Consider the following 17278-nt stretch of genomic DNA (forward strand, 5'->3'; position numbering starts at 1 on the left):
CGTCCTGAGAGACTGGCTGGAAAATGGCAGTTTGGATTGTGTTTTTGAGAAGATTTATCCAATCAGGTATGCAAATGTGCTGATTCCAGGATGTATGTAAATATGTATTTATTTTTGTGGATCTTGGGTCTTGAACTCTGAGCCTGGGTACTGGCTCTGAGCTCAGGGCTACCACCATATCTCTTGAGCCACAGCCCATTTTCTGTTTCCTAGTGATTAATTGGAGATAAAAGTCACAGACTTTAGTCCTGGGGCTGGTTTTGAACCACCATCCTCAGATCCCAGCCTCCTGAGTAACTATTGACTATAGGCATAAGCCACCAAGCCTGGCTCCGGGAAGGATTTTTTTTTTTTTTTTTTGAGTGGGTCATGGGGCTTGAACTTGGCCTGGGCATTGTCCCTGAACTCTTCAGCTCAAGGCTACCACCGTACCCCTTGAGCCATAGCCCCATTTTCTGTTTTCTAGTGATTAATTGGAGATAGGAGTATCACATTCTTTAGTTCTTGGCCTGGCTTAGAACCACTCATCCTTAGACCTCAGCCTCCTGAATAGCTAGGATTTATAGGCGTGAGCCACCGGCGCCTGGCTCTACTTCTGTTTTTTTCTGTGTGTGATACTTAGGAATGGATCCTAGGGCTTTGTGGGTGCTAGGCTGGCACTCTACCACTAGGCCATATTCCTGGCTCCCCAGGCCTTTTTTTTTTTTTTTTTTTTGCCAGTCCGGGGCTTGAGATCAGGGTCTGAGCACTGTCCTTGGGCTTTCTCAAGGCTAGAGCTCTACCACTTGAGCCTCAGCACCATGTTCGGCTTTTACTATGTATGTGGTACTGAGGAATTGAACCCAGGTCTTTGTGCATGCTAGGCAAGCACTCTACCACTAGGCCAAACTCTTCCCCCCCCAGGACATTTTTATCAGCTATATATGATTCCATTAGTACTTAGTCTCTGTGCCTCCTTCCTTTTGACATACACTACTTATTTCCTTTACATGCTTTCCTGGACATGATTGACTTTCTTTGACACTTAATATATATTTTTTTCTCCTTCCTTCCTTCTCTACCCCCCTTCCTTCCTTCTCGACCCCCTTCCCCTCCCCCCTCCCGTTCCCTCCCCCCCTTCCCCTCCCTCCCTCCCTTCCTTCCTTCCTGCCAGTCCTGGTGCTTGAACTCAGGGCCTGAGCACTGTCTTCTGGCTTTTTTCTCAAGGCTAGAGCTCTACCACTTGAGCCATAGCACCACTTCCCGCATTTCCATGGATGTGTACCGACGAATCAAACCTGGGTTGTTCAGCATGCTTAGCAAGCACTCTACCACCAGGCCAAACTCCCAGCCCCTGTATATATTTTCTCTCTCTTTCCTTCCTGTTTTTTTTTTTTTTCTTCCCAATCGTGGGGTTGAACTTGGGGCCTGGGCAATGTCCTTGGACATTTTTTATGCTCAAGGCTAGAGCTCTGCCACTTGAGCCACAGCACCATTCCAGCTTTTTCTGAGTATGTGGTACCTAGGAATTGAGCCCAGAGCTTTGTGTATGTATGCTAGGCGAGCATTCTACCACTGAGCTATGCTCCCAGCCCCCTTTCTTTCTTTCATTGTTTCATTTATTCATTCTTTTTTTTTTCTTTTTGTCACTCCTAGGCTTGAATTCTGAGCCATGAATTCTGGGCCTGGGTGCCATCCCTGAGCTCCTTTTGCTTAAGGTTACTTGAGCCACAGAGCCAGTTTTGGAATTTTCTGTGATTAATTGGAGATAGAGTTTCACAAACAGTCTTATCTTTGAATGCTGATCTTCAGCTCTTAGCCTCCTGAATAGTTGGGAAAACCACCATACTGCCTGGCAAAGTCACCATTTTTAAGCAGGGTTCATGCATGTTGTAATGTAATGTTTTCCCCTCCCCCTCCTCCCCTTCCTCTTCCTCTCCGTTCTCCTCCCCCTCTCTCTTTTTGGTGAGTCTTGGGGCTTGAACTCCACTTGGGTGCTGTCCCTGAGCTCTTCAGCTCAAGGCTACTGCCCTACCTTGAGCCAAGCCCAACTTCCCATTTTCTAGAGACTAATTGGAGATAAGAGTTTCAGGTCCTTTTGTGCTCAGGCTGGCTTTGAACCTTGTTCCTCAGATCTCAGCCACCTCAGTAGCTAGGATTAAAGGTGTAAGCTGCTGCACCCAGCTTCTCCTCTCCTTTTATGCCAGTTCTAGGGCTTAAACACAAAGCTTGGGCACTGTTTATTTTTTTCTTTTCTCAAGACTGGCACTTATCATTTGAGCCACAGCTTCAATTTTGGCCTTTGGAGCTTGGGTTTTTTTTTTTTTTTTTTTTTGATGCCAGTCCTTGGCTTGAGCTAAGAGCCTGAGCACTGTCCCTGGACTTTCTCAAGGCCAGAGCTCTACCACCTGAGCCTCAGTACCACTTCTGGCTTTTTTCTATGTATGTGGTACCAAGGAATTGAACCCGGGTCTTCGTGCATGCTAGGCAAGCACTCTACCACTAGGCCAAACTCCTGGCCCCTGGAGCTTCATTTGAAGATAAAAATTTCAAGGAATTTTATTTCCGAAGTGTAATTTGAACAAACCTGGTATACTCATTACTATTGAGTATGTCATGGTTTTGAGACTAGAATTTAAAAGTGCTCTTTCATAATAACATACATTAGTGAACGAAGCAAGAAAGATTCCTGTTTGTTCTAGAGCCTACTTTTTTTTTTTTTTTGGTGAGTCATGGGGCTTGAACTTGGCTTGGGCGCTGACCCTGGGCTGGGCATTGTCCCTACCCTTGAGCCAAGCACATTTCCCGTTTTCTAGAGGTTAATTGGAGATAAGAATCTCAGGTCCTTTTGTGCCGCGCTGGCTTTGAACCTTGATCCTCAGATCTCAACCTCATGAGTAGCTATGATTACAAGTGTGACCCACCATGCCACCTAGATTTCTGATCTCGGATAAGTTTATGTTATGAGCTTCAAAATGTCCAGCTCCTGCCATGGCTTCGTGCATGCTAGGCAAGTATTCTAACACTAGGCCACATTCTTGGCTCCTGGTTTTGCTCTTTACCGTTCTCAGTCTTGTTTATCAGTATCAGCATTTGCATCAAATTTAGCTAGAATATTTGGGTTTATAATGTCATGTGAATCCTAATGAGTATAGTGCGAAATATATGAAAAGAACTTCTAATATAAGCAGAAATAATAATCTTTCTGATTGCCAAAGAATTTATTAACGTAGTTTTCATGGTTTTCTGTATGTAACCTGCATTTACTTTTTTTGGAGGATGGGGTGGTGGATACCAGTCCTGGGGCTTGAACTAGGGGCCTAGGTTACTTAGATGAGCTGCTCAAGGCTAAAGTTAATTGGAGTTCAGAGTGTTACCGTGTGGTGGCAACGCCCAGGCCCAGAGTTCAAGGTCCACAACCAGCAAAATAAAGAAAAGCATTTAGACTTTTTCTACTCTGGCTGCTTGGGAAGCCCCATTCCCTGCTACTCCTCTCCCTTATCTTTCTTTGAGTAGTTAGGATTACAGGTGAGCTCCTATGGCTTGCCTGCATTTACTCTTTTAGCCACAAGATGGTGGCCTTGTTCTAGTAACTGTGTGACTTGGTTTTGGAGATTTCCTAGGAAATGAAGGACTACATTTTATTATAGACTGCCTCCCCTCCCCCTCCTCTTTTTGTTTGTTGGTCATGAGGCTTGAACTCTTGGCCTGGGCGTTGTCCCTGAGCTCTTCAACTCCAGGGTCCTGTCCTACTCTTGAGCCAAGCCTACTTCCAGTTTTCTAGAAGTTAACTGGAAATGAGTCTGTAGATGTGGTCTTTAGTGCCTGAGCTGGCTGAGCACCTTGAGCCTCAGATCTCAACCTTGTGGGTAGCTAGGATTAGAGGCATGAGCCACCACTCCCAGCTTCCCTTCTTTTTCTTTTTGGCCAGTTTAAGCCAAAAATGCTCAGAAAAGAATCCTGACTTCCTTCTAGGTTAGTATAGTGTAATGTACTCCGCTTACATGGAGTGATTAAAAAGTCCCTCTGAGGCCTGTCTAGGTGATGAACTCGGGGATGCCAAGGCAAGAACATGGAGTTCAAGCTCAGTCTGCTATTTATTGGACCCTGTTCTTTCTTTGCTAGTGCTGGGATGCTGTTTGGTGAACAGAGCTAATTGTGGCTCAATTCTCTTTGAGCTTGAATTCTTCCAGTCCTCCACGGCTCTATTTGTTGTCTATAGTGTTTCAAGTAAGCTTGCTAAGTTCTGCTTCTGGTGTTTCTTGTAAGCATCTAATTTCTGTCTAGTAGTAGTTCCCCTGTTCCCCTGGGAAGAAGGAAGAGGTGGCTGTGGAACATTTGTGAGCATTGTTGGAGCTAGTATGGAGCTCTGTCCTGAAGATGTGCTAGGACCCTTCTGGGCTGTGGTCTATCTTCCTCCAGACTGATGCTGGTGCTGTGAGGTTTCTTCAAGGAAGAAATCAAATTCCTGCTTGCCCAGTGGCTGGAGGCTGCTGAGTTAAGAGCAAGACCTGGCTTTATAGGAAGGCTCTGAGTTGAGGTTGGCAAGATTAGACTTAGGTTCAACATGTCACTTAATGAGTCAAGCATCTAAGTGGCTTTTAGCAAAGTAAAGAATTGAAAAGGTCAGTTGCTGGTGGCTCACACCTGCAATGCTAGCTAGTCAGGAGGCTGAGCTCTGAGGATTACAGCAGGAAGCCAGCCTGAGCAATAAATTAGAGAGACAAATGTCTAATTAACTGCCAAAAAAAAGCCAGAAGTAGAGTGGTGGTTCAAGGGGTAGAGCTCTATGTAACCTTGAGTAGAAAAGCTCAGGGATGGGCTGGGAGTGTAGCCTAATGGTAAAGTGCTTGCCTAAGCACTGGGTTCCATTCTTTGTTATCACACATACAGAAAAATTTGTAAGTGCTGCTGTGGCTCAAATGATAGACCTTTAGCCTTGAGAAAGTCCAAGGACAATGCTCAGGCCCTGAATTCAAGCCCCAGGACTGTCCAAAAAAGCAAACAAAAAAAAAAAAAAGAAAAAGAAAAAAGCTCAGGGAAAATACCCAGACCTCTAAAACAAACAGTAGGACAACCAAACAATACCACAACCAAAACACCACCAAAAAACAAACAAAAAACACCACCAAAATGACCCGGCACCAAAATAGAACTAGAGGTTGCTGTCTTCATTGAGGTCACATTTTCCCTACTTAGTATAAGGCTAAAAGGCCACTTTCCTCAGGGAGGAAAGAAAAGCTTTCTTCCAGTTGAGTTGACACTAACATTAACTATCACATCATGCCATATTTTTGCAGTCTTTCATGATGGCATCACTTTCCTTCCTCTTTGTGCAGAGGCCTGAAGTATATTTAATAATTTTAGTGTTCTTTTGTTTGGGCACTTTACTCAAGGGGTAGAGTGCCTGCTTATTACCAAGTACAACGGTGCAGTTAAAAACCAGTATTCCCAGTGGCCAGGAGTTTGACCTAGTGGTAGAATGCTTGCCTAGCATACACAAAGACCTGGATTCAATTCCTTGGTACCACATACATAGAAAAGGCTAGAAATAGTGCTGTGGCTCAAGTGGTAGAGTGCAAGCCGTGAGAAAGCCCAAGGACAGTGCTCAAGCCCTGAGTTCAAGCCCCAAAGCTGGCAATAAAAAAACCCAAAAAAACCCCAACAACCAGTATTCCTGCCTGTGCCTTTCAAATACTGAGATTTCAGGCATATATCACCATACTTGGCAGGCCTCTGAATTTATGAAGAAGATTGTGGCAAGGTCACAATTTTAGACAATTTTAGTTGCAGACTATATGCTAGGCTGAAAAGAAGAGATACAGAGTTAGAAAAATGAGTTGAAATGACACGGGCTTCAGGAATATCATTGCTTAACATAAATTGGCAGTGGGTTTTTTTCAAAACAAAAGAGACAGTGACTCATGCCTGAAACCCCAGTTGTTCAGGAGCCTGCAAATCATAGATTCATGGTTTGAAGTTATCCTGGGTAGAAAAGATTGCATGGCTCCATTTTCAAAAATAACCAGAAAAGCTAGGTAGAAAATATGGCTTAAGTATAAGAGTACCAGCTGAGCAAGCTTGAGGCACTGAATTCAGACTTTGTGAAAAAAACTAAAGAGGCATGTACTTGGTGACTGGAATTGAAGGACTCCTGGGAGGAGACAGCACTGCCAAAGCCTGGGAACCATGGAGTTGGGTGACCTACATAGAGGGATTGATGATAGCCAGCAGGTGTGTGTGGCAAGGCTTGTTCCATAAACATACCATACAATATAGACTCATGCGCCGTATTAAAAAGTAATATTGTGGAGGTTTTTATTAGGCTAAGTGAAACATTAAAAACTGTATAAAGCTGGGCGAGATGGCTGGCACCTGTAATCCAGCTACTCTGGAGGCTGAGATCCGAGAATCAAGGTTAAAAGGCAACCTGGAAACTACAAGACCAAATTCCTCGCCCGTGTTCTTGAGCTTTCTTAGGGCTAGAGCTCTACCACTTGAGTCACAACACCAATTCTGGCCATTTCTGTGTATGTGGTAATGAGGACTCAATCCCAGGGCTTCATTCATGCTAGGATAGCATACTACCCCTAGGCCCGCAGTGTGGTAGCTTTTATTTAAGTCTGTTATCCTAGATATTTGGATGGTGGAGATATTGGGAATCAAGGTTTGAGGCCAGCCTGGGCATAAAGCGTTTGAGAGACAGCAAATAGTTGGGTATAGTGGTGCATGCTTATTATCCCAATGACTAGGTAAAACACAAATAGTAGGAGCATTAAAGTCAGGCTGGCCACGTGCATAAAATGAGACCCTATATCAAAAATAACTTATGCAGGCTTTGAGTTTGGCCTGGTTGTATGGTAGAGTACTTGCCTAGCATGCATGGAGACCCGGCTTCTGTTCCTTAGTACTGTATACATAGAAAAGCCGAAAGTGGTGCTGTGGCCCATGTGGCAGAGTGCTAGCCTTGAGGAAAAAGCCCAAGGACAGTGCTCCAACCTTGAGTTCAAGCCCTGGGACTGGGGTGGGGGGGGAAGGTACCCAACAAAGTCAGGAGAGTAGCTCAAATGGTTGAGTGCCTATCTAGCAAATGCAAACAGATAAAAACCATGCTTTGGATAGTAGATAACATACAGATATACTAAAATGTTTACTATTGATGGTATGATTATGGACAGTGCCTTTTCTGGCTTGTAGTTTTTGGTTTTTCTTCTTCCTGATTACATATATGCTGCTAGGGCTTTGGATACAGTAGTGTCCTGTTGATTAGCCCTAGAAAGAGTCAGTGGACCTCTGGCTTGTTACCTTCAGGAAAGCATTAAACCTTTGATCTTAAAGTCCCTAAATGTGATGACATGAGCCACAAGTTTTTTCATGGTCCCTGAGGCTTGAACTCAGGGCCTGGGAGCTGTCTCTGAGCTTTTCCCTCAAACCTAGCACTCACCACTTTGTGCCACTTGGGGCTATAGTACCACTTTTGGTTTGGTTTTCTTTTTCTTTTTTTCTTCCTTTCTTTTGCCAGTCCCAGGGTTTTAACTCAGGGCCTGAGCACTGTCTTTGGGTTTTCTCAAGGCTAGCGTTCTAGCACTTGAGCCACAACACTACTGCCTGCTTTTTCTGTGTATGTGGTACTGAGAAATGGAACCCAGGGCTTTGTGCATTCTAGACAAGCATTCTACCTTTAGGCCAAACTCCTGACCCCTTGCTTTTGGTTTTCTAGTAGAGATAAGAATCTCACAGATATTCCTAACTGGCCTGGCTTTGAACCTGGTTCCTTAGAGCTTAGCCTCCTGAGTAGCTAGGATATAAAAACATGAAAACCTATATGTCTGTTGATTTGGGACTGTTTATTCTTTTGCCCTTTTTTGTGGATTTTTATTCTTTTTTTTTTTTTTTTTTTTTTGCCAGTCCTGGGCTTGAGCTCAGGGCCTGAGCACTGTCCTTGGACTTTCTCAAGGCTAGAGCTCTACCACTTGAGCCTCAGCACCACTTCTGGCTTTTTTCTATGTATGTGGTACCGAGGAATTGAACCCGGGTCTTCATGCATGCTAGGCAAACACCTTAACCACTAGGCCAAACTCCCGGCCCCAATTTTTATTCTTTTTTTTTAATTTAAACTTGGTTGTTTTTGTATTTTTTTAAGTTCACAAAAAGCTTTACAATATCTGCTTTTCTTCTGTTGATCATCAAGGCTTTATGGTAAGACAATAACTGTTTTGTCACATCGGTTGGGCATTACTCAAAATCAATAGACAATCTACAAATAAGAACATACAGCAAAAGACATTGTCTAGAACACATCTGTATATATCTATACTAAATTAAACTTTAAAAAGGGATTTAAAGAACAGAAACCAAATAAGCTGTTTAACACTGACAACTCTAGCAGAATGCTGCTAATGCCAAGCTATATGCAGCTTTAAATGCTTATGTTTAAACTGAAATATGTTAGCAAAACACTATTTCAATAAAACAACTCCTTAGTCTATTACAGTATCTCAAATTGTACTTTTAAACTTGCAAAACCATCTTGATTAAAGGAACTGAATTCTGGAAGTAGACTTCTTTTAAGAGAAAGAAAAAACACTGGGAGGGTTAAATAAAATCCACATCAGCGTCTTCTTGATCTTTCTAAAGTGAGCAACACCACTGTTCACATTGAAGAACAGCAGGGATAATATATGGGACTTTTACTGGGCTTATCCTTTATAAATGCTGGATAAGGCAAGAAGTTAGATTTCAAAGAAAGGAAAATTTAGGTGGCCTAAGAAAACTTATGAGGCCTTCATCAAGCTTTTAAATTTGTAAAATGGCATAAAACATACTTTGAAGCACCCACTGTAAGTTCCATTAAAATTATTTATGCTGCTATTTCCACTTTCAATATAATCTTTAGGTACTTTTAGATGATATCAATAAAGGGCATAAAAATAATGTCAGAATTGAAGTGAGTATATGTTGGAAGTGGAAAAAGGATGGGAGGATAATGCAATTGGGCAGTAATAATAAACATGATTGCTAAAGTTTCATACTAACCAATGCTACAAAATTATATATTTTGGCTCAATGCACAGGACTGCTGAAAATGGCCAGGAAACGAGTGTAATATTCTAATGGTCCCAGTTAGATTCTTAACTAACTCTTGATGTGGTTGGCTCGTTCATGAAGGACTGGTACACATAGATTCCTTGCTAGATTACTGATTCTCCTTTCAAGAACACTTGAAGGTTAAAGGACATCTAAAAAGTGACCAGAACAAAATATTCAGATTTTAGAGTAGTAAAAGAATAAATTGCAAATGATTTAATTATGAGCATGTGATCATATTTTTTCAAGTATGGACCTAGGAAAATGTAAAACTCCAATGCTCCTTTTTATGTGGAGTTTTTTCTTCAGAAAGGCATTTGAGGCATCACATCTTTAAAATACTTCCCTTTCATCTCAAATTGCTCTTTTATTCTTACTATATGTTACTTGTACAAGGAATTATTTATTTTTATTATACTTATTTTTTGTGTTAGTACTGAGCCTTTTATCCAGTGTCTTGCTGCCAATACTGGCACTGTACCACTTGAGCATGCCTCTAACTTTTGGCTTATTGCTAGTTAGAGGAGTCTCTTAGTTTGTCTGCCTGGGCTGGCTTGGAACCATGATCTTTAGAGTTTGACTTCCTGAGTAGCTAAGTTTATTGGCCAACAGTGTCTTGCTAGCAGAGTGGCCCCCCACACCCCTAAGGTGGGGCGGATAATTCTTGTTCAGGACTTGAACTCAGGAAGCTGTCCTTGAGCTTTTGTGCTGAAGGCTAGCACTTTTACAAACACTTGAATCCCAGCTCTGTTTGTGGTTGTTTTGGTGTTTAGTTGGTGATAAGAGTCTCATAGAGGGCTGGGAATATGGTTTAGTGTTAAGAGTGCTTGCCTAGCATACATAAAGTCCTGGGTTCAATTCCTCAGCACCATGCAAACAGAAAATGTCAAAAGTGGGGTTGTGGCTCACATGGTACAGTGCTACCCTTGAGCAAAAAGCTTAGGTATAGAGCTCAGGCCCAAATTCAAGCCCCAGTATTGGCAAAAAAAAAAAAAAAAAAAAAAAGTCTCATGGATTTTCCTGCTTGGATTGGCTTTGAACCACAATCCCCAGATATTTCAGCCTCCTCAGTAGCTAGGATCACAGATATGGGCCACCAGATCCCATTTTTTTTTTTTTGAAGTGGTATTACAATATGAATGGAAGTAGTGATTTTCTTTTTCCTTCCTTTTTTTTTGATGGTCTTGGGACTTGAACTCAGGGCCTGGGCACTATCCTTAAGCCTTTTTGTTCTCAAGGTTCATGCTCTACTACTTGAGCCACAGTGCTACTATAGACTTTTTCTGAGTAGTTTATTGGAGATGAGTCTCACAGACTCTTCAGGCTGGTTTTGAACTGCAGTCCTCAGATCTCAGCCACCTGAGTAGCTGGGATTACTGGCATGAGCCACTAGCATCTGGCTGTAAGCAGTGCTTTTCACTGATACCACTTTTTTTTTTTTAACCAGTCCTGGGGCTTGAACTCAGGTCCTGGGCACTGTCCTTGGGCTTTCTCAGGGCTAGTGGTCGGCCACTTCTGGCTTTTTCTATTTATGTGGTACCGAGGAATTGAACCTTGGTCTTCGTGTATACTAGGCAAGCACTCTACCACAAACTCCTGGCCCTGTGTCCCAGATTTGATAGAATGGCCTCTTCCACAGTAAGGGAATCTATATGTCTGTTCTCCTGCCTAAAAATCTTTTTTTGACTAAATAGCATTTTCTCCAACAAGTCTTCGCATTTCTAGATTTCTTCCATTGTGGAATGTTCAAGGTCATATAGTATAAATTCTGATATTTTGTAGAGTAATTTTTCCTCATCAATGTCCTGGGTTACAGATAATTCCTTGGTCACCCATATATATGTCAGGTCTGAGAACAGGCCTCTTGACATCTTTCCTTGTACTACCCAACTACCCAGGGCGCTGATTGTGTGTGTGTGTGTGTGTGTGTGTGTGTGTGTCTCTCTGTCTGTCTGTCTGTCTGTCTGTCTGTCTGTCTGTCTGTCTCTGTGTCCCCATGTCCATGTCCATCTGTCTTTCCTTCCTGGGTCTTGAACTCATAGTCGGATTGCTGTCCCTGAGCTTTTATGATTTACATCTTGAGCCACAGCTTTGCTTGGTAGTTAATTGGAGATAAGAATCATGAACTTTTCTGCCTAGGCTGATTCTGAAATGTGAGCCTCAGCTGTCATGCTCATGGGTACCTAGGATTATAGGCATGAGCCACTGTTGCCTGGCTGATTGTCTTCATTCAATAAGGAGACCACATCATTTTTAGAAATGCAAAGTCCTGCCGAAAACAGCTTGCTGTATAAACTCCTCTAAGCAAGATTCAACCATTCCCATTTATCTTGGGAGAATTTTCCAGCCACATCTGTGAAAATGAGACATGGAGATGTGGCTTTGATCAATTCTGTTCCTGTCAACTCCACTTCTTGATTTTTCATTTGGAGAAGAGCTTTACCCTGAGAACACAGAGGTTAGGTATCTGTTGAAGGGATTGATTGCATGACAGACAGTCTAGAGAAGGGCTTGATTCATCCTGTTATGGACCTTAGACCTGGCTCTCTCACTCACTAATGATGACATATCCCTTCCATGCTTTAATGTCCTCATCTGTACTGAGTCTTATGATCTCTGTTTGTGAAGATGAGTCTTCACCTTTACCTCCTCCAACTAGTGTGAGCAAGAATGGCTTTGCCTGGATTCTAAAGCTCTGATCAGCAGAGTGGAACAAGGGACAAATCTTTCAAAATGGTTTTCAGATCTAGACAATTTAAAATTCTCCCCTCCCTTCCCTTCCTTGTCTTATCTTTCATGGGGCTTGAACTCTGGGCCTAGACACTGTCCCTAATCTCTTCAGCTCAAGGTTAGCCCTCTACCACTTAAGCTACAGTGCCCCTCCTTCCAGCTTTCTGGTGGTTAATTAGAGATAAGAATTAATGGACTTTTGTGTCCTGTCTGGGTTTGAACTGTGATCCTCAGCCTTCTGATTAACTAGGATTACAGGCATGAGCCACCAAGGCCTGGCTGATCACAGGTGTGTGTGTGTGTCCTGGGGCTTGAACTCAGGGCCTGGGCTTTGTCAAGGCTAACACTCTACCACCTGAGCCACAGCACCACTTCAGGTTTTCATGTGTTTGTGGTACCACAGAATCAAACCCACCCAGGACTTTGTGCATGTTAAGTAAGCACTCTACCAACTAGCCACACTCCCAGCCTGTTCACAGGGTTTTAGAGTTAATTAGAACTGAGGGCCAGTGGCTCATGTCTTTAACCCTAGCTAATCAGGAGGCTGAGATCTGAACATTTGAGATTCAAAGCTAGCCTGGGCAGAAAAATTCTTGAGACTCTTACCTTCTTACCTTCAATTAACTTGCAGAATTAGAGCTGTGGCTTACGTGGTAGAGCACTAGTCTTGAGCAAATAAAGCTTAGGGTCAGTGGCAAGGCCCTTGGACACATTTTTGCTCAAGGCTAACACCCTGCCACTTGAGCCTCAGCACCGCTTCCAGCTTTTTTCTATGTATGTGGTACCGAGGAATTGAACCTGGGTCTTAGTGCGTGTTAGGCGAGCACTCTACCACTAGGCCACACTCCTGGCCCCGAACTAAACTTATTTTTGAGCAGATTGATTTGGGGCATGAATAGAAAGAAGAGGTTCGTTTCTGTTGACACATGGGCAATACTAAAAATATTTTATTGCTTTTTAATTGTGCAGAGGGTTTTCAATTCCACAGGTCAGGTTATGAGTAAAAATAGCCGATCTCTAATGAGAGTGGCTATATGCCACTCCAGCTTCTTAAGCATTCTGCAGTTTTTCCTCTTACCCTTGGTAGGCAGTGGTATTGGGTAGGTAAATAGGAGCAGAATTAAAATGGCTACATAATAACCTGCTAATCATTATCTAGGCATGGGGTGGTGGTGGTGGGTGCGGTGTGGATATTTGTACTATTGACTGGTATATACTGTTGACTGGAGCACCCCATGGGACTCAGGCTTCACACTTGTGGTGGTCAGGTAGCACCGAGTGAACCATCAATGCCGTGGTTCTGCTTAAGGTGTCATGAAGCCACATTCTGAGTCTCAGCTCTTGTTACAAGGTCCTTTTAGCTAAAGAGGAGGGAAGATAGACCCCACTTTAGGTAGAGGATTTCGGGCATCACATGCTAGGGAAAACATAGTGGATATATCTTAATCCCTCTTCCTCTCCCCTTTGGAAAAATGTACTGGCTACCAGAGCCCCAGGTAAAGAGACAGCAAGGATAGAAAGCCTTGGCATCTGTCTCTGCAGAGAGGCCCAGTTAAGGGTTAAGCAGCAGATGGAAAGGGACTGTGTTGTGATATTCTGAAATCTCTTAACTGTGATTCCAGGGCTGCTTTGGATATTAATTGTATCTTCCAAATTTAGGAACAAACTTTTTTTTTTTTCCTGCCAAGGGGGGTACAAAAAGACAAAAGAGAGAAAAGAAAATCTCAGATATTGAAAGGATTCATTCTTTTTCTCTCCGCCCTCTTTGATAATTAGCTTGTAAAGCTGGTATGTGGAAATGCTTGAGATTAGGGGTAAGCAGATATTTGTCTGCATCTCTTAAGGATGCTGGACTAAAAATCCCTCTGTTTTAGAGAACTATTTGTATCTGTCCTTTCTTGTTCCCAAGGAAGAAGTTGCCTCTTCAAGCTTTTCTAAAGCAGATAGGAGCCAATACCAGAATTTGGTAGTTTTCTTGTATATGTTAGAGACCAGATTCTATTCTCAGGTAGAGGGATGCTTTTTAATTAAAGGAACCTTAATTTGGCCATGTAATATGTATGGGGAAAAGACTCTTACTGTGAAAAGCTAGGTCAGGCTTAGCTGTAAAGTTGAGGACAAGTTTAAAGAGAGTGGAAGGTTCCCTTTCTTTCTATCCATACTTGCTATCCTGGGGATACCCAGGTGATTAGGTAGGTGATTAGTGAAAGCTGGCTCCCAATACAAATGGCAGGATAGAAATAATTTGAGGCCAAAATGGAAATGGTACAAGTTCTATTCATGCACCATTTCTTCATTTGACCCTTTTTCTTTCCCTTTCTTTCTCAAATGTGAGAGTTAGGGGCTGAGAAGGTGGTTTAGTGGCAGCCTGCTTGCCTAATATGAAGCCCCAGGTTTGGTTCCTTAGTACCACATAAACAGAAAAAGCCAGAAATGGAGCTGGCTCAAGTGGTAGAGTGCTAGTTTTGAGCAAAAAAGCCCAGGGACAATGAGTGACTAGTTCCTGAGTTCAAGCTCCAGCACTGGCAAAATAAAATAAAATATGAGAGTTATTTAGCCATGCTCTTGTTCTCCTAGTGAGTAATCTTATTCGTGCTCTACTACTTGAGCCACAGCACCACTTTCTATTTTCTGCTGTTCAGTTGGAGATAAGAGTTTCAAGGATTTTTCATGCTTGACTTTCTTTGAACTTGGATTTGAACCTTGATCTTCAGATCTTGAGTAGTTTAGGATTATAGGTGAGCCACCGGCACCCAGCTCTCACTATTCTTTTTTTTTCATATTTTTAAAATTGTAATTAATAGAAATGTTACATTATATTCACCAGATAAAAGGTGTATTACTTCACAAACATTGATACCCTTTCTCATGTTTTGGTTCCCAACTCCCTCCCCCACCCCCATCTCACTATTCTTTTATCAAATTTTACTTAATAGTTTTAGAATCCATTGATACGTTATATCTGAGGCAGGACTATGGTAGTGACTTATAACTTCTGTGGATTTATTTTTTCTTGCCAGTCTTGGCTTGAGCTCAGGGCCTGAACACTGTTCTTTGGCTTTCTCAAGGCTAGAAGCTCTACCACTTGAGCCACAGAATCACTTCCGGCTTTTTCCTATATATGTTGTACCGAGGATTCGAACCCGGGTCTTCATGCATGCTATTCAAGCACTCTACCACTAGGCCAACCCCCTGGCACCAGTTCTGTGGATTTTTGTGTTTACTTGTTGGCCTTGTAGTGCAAGGAATTTTGCTTTCATTTGCCTGTTATCAGTTCATTTATCTTTTGCTCATTCAGATTCACTATCATCATTAGGTCCAGAGGGTTATAATCTATTATTGCTATCTTTCCTTGGGGTACTTGAAGTACCCTAGACTTGGCTAATAGGAACTGCCCGGTGTTGGCTATGTTCTTGTGAAATGTTTGTCATCCTCTGAGCATTTTCTTTCTTTGTTAGACACACAAAATTCCATCTGCATTTTTCTTTTTCTTTTCTTTTTTATTTTTTTGTGGGTCATGGGGCTTGAACTCAGCCTGGGCACTGTCCCTAAGCTCTTCAGCTCAAGGGTACTGCCATACCCTTGAGTCAAGCTCCACTTCCCTCTTGTAGAGGTTAATTGGAGATAAGAGTCTTAGGTCCTTTTGTTTCTGGGCTGGCTTTGAACCTTGATCCTCAGATCTCAGCCTCCTCAGTAGCTAGGATTACTGGGGTGAGCCACCACACCCAGCTTCACCTGCATTTTTCTTATTCAACTTGCCATTAGCCATGTCTCCTGGGAGCTTCTGTTATAGGAAATTGTCACCTGTTGTTGCTGAGAGGTATTGTTGCTAGTTTCCTATAACAGTTATACCCCCCTCCCTTAAATTGTTATTATAAAGGTGATGTACTGAGGGGTTACAATTATGTAAGTCTTATGGTAAAGAGTATGTTTCTTTGCCAGGCACTGGTAGTTCAAGCCTGTAATTCTAGTTATAGGAGGCTGAGATCTGAGGGTTTCAGTTTGAAGCCACTCTGGGCAGGAATGTGGGTAAGACTTTATCACCAGTACATCACAGAAAAAGCTAGAAGTGGCTTAATGACACAAATGGTAGAGCTGTACCCTTGAGCACAAGGAAGCTCAGGGACAGTGCCTAAGTCCTTAGTTTAAGCCCTAGGATTAACCAAAACAAAATAAAAAAAACAATCCCCCCCCCAAATCCTTTCCTTCTTCCTCCTTCCCTCCCCTCTTTCCTCCCTCTTTCTCTCCCCCTTCCCTCTCCCCTTCCCTTCCCCCTTCTCCCTTCCCCCTACTCCCTTCCCCTTCCCCCTTCTTCCCCCTCCTCCCACCTTCTTTTCCTTCCTTCCTTCCTTCCTTCCTTCCTTCCTTCCTTCCTTCCTTCCTTCCTTCCTTCCATGGTTTGTAGGGCTTGAACTCTGCCTGGGTGTTGTCTTTGAACTTCTTTTTGCTAAAGGCTAGCACTACCACTTGAACTACAACACCAGTTCTAGCTTCAGTGTATGTGGTACTGAGGAATCAAACTCAGGGCTTCATGCATTCTAGGTAAGCATTCTACCACTAAGTCACATTTCCCAGCCCTCGTGGACTTTCTTACATGAGCTGGCATTGAACCACAGACAGTTCTTGGCCTCCTCTGAGTAGCTAAGGATTATAGGCATGAGCCACCAGTACCTGTTCTGCAAGAGTACATTGGTTGTTGTTGTTGATGATGGGCCTGGGCCTGGGCCTAGTCCCTGAGCCTCTTTCTGCTCTACACTTGAGCCACAGTCCCACTTCCTGTTTTCTAGTGGTTAATTGGAAATAAGAGTCTGACTAACTTTCGTGCCTGGGATGGCTTTGAATCTGGGTCCTCAGATCTCAGCCTCCTGAGTAGCTAGGATTCAGGTGTGAGCTACCCTGCCTGGCCCACTTCTAAGCATTTTATGAATAGTTTATTGGAGTCTCATGGACTTGGCTGGCTTTTTTTTTTTCCAGTTGTGGGACTTGAACACAGGGCCTGAGCACTGTCCTTGGGCTTTCTCAAGGCTACCACTTGAGCCACAGAACCACTTGTAGCTTTTGTCTATGTATGTGATACCTAGGACTTGAACTCGAGTCTTCGTGCATTCATTCTACCACTAGGACAAACTCTCGGTCATTTTGCTGCCTTTGAAGTGACCTACAGCCCTCAGATTTCAGACTTCCGATGTCACATCTTTCTTGCTCTCCTAGTTTTCCCCTCCAGACCTTCTTTTATATGACGTGCCATTTACTGACAGTAGTTGTGTTAGTCAGTTTTTGGTTCTTACGACAAATATCTGAGTAAACCAGGAGGACGATCTTTTCTGGCTCATTCTTAGAAAGGGAGCCATATCAGATATGTTACTTTTTTTTTTAGGATGATCAATGATCTTTTCTGGCTCATATATTTGGGCTCCCAGCCTAGATTTGTCAGATTTGTAATGATAAAAGTAACACATGAATACATCTTTATTGTTAAGAA

The 17278-nt window shown here is 42.8% G+C and overlaps 1 protein-coding gene across 7 annotated transcripts in view; it reads left to right on the forward strand.

Annotated features, from left to right (window-relative positions):
* Positions 1-17278, forward strand: part of Ehmt1 (euchromatic histone lysine methyltransferase 1) — a 123068-nt gene that overhangs the window by 11982 nt on the left and 93808 nt on the right. The window lies entirely within an intron of this gene.

Source organism: Megascapheus bottae, chromosome 3 (assembly GCF_031878675.1).
Source record: "Megascapheus bottae isolate mThoBot1 chromosome 3, mThoBot2.hap1, whole genome shotgun sequence".
Lineage (NCBI taxonomy): Eukaryota > Metazoa > Chordata > Mammalia > Rodentia > Geomyidae > Megascapheus > Megascapheus bottae.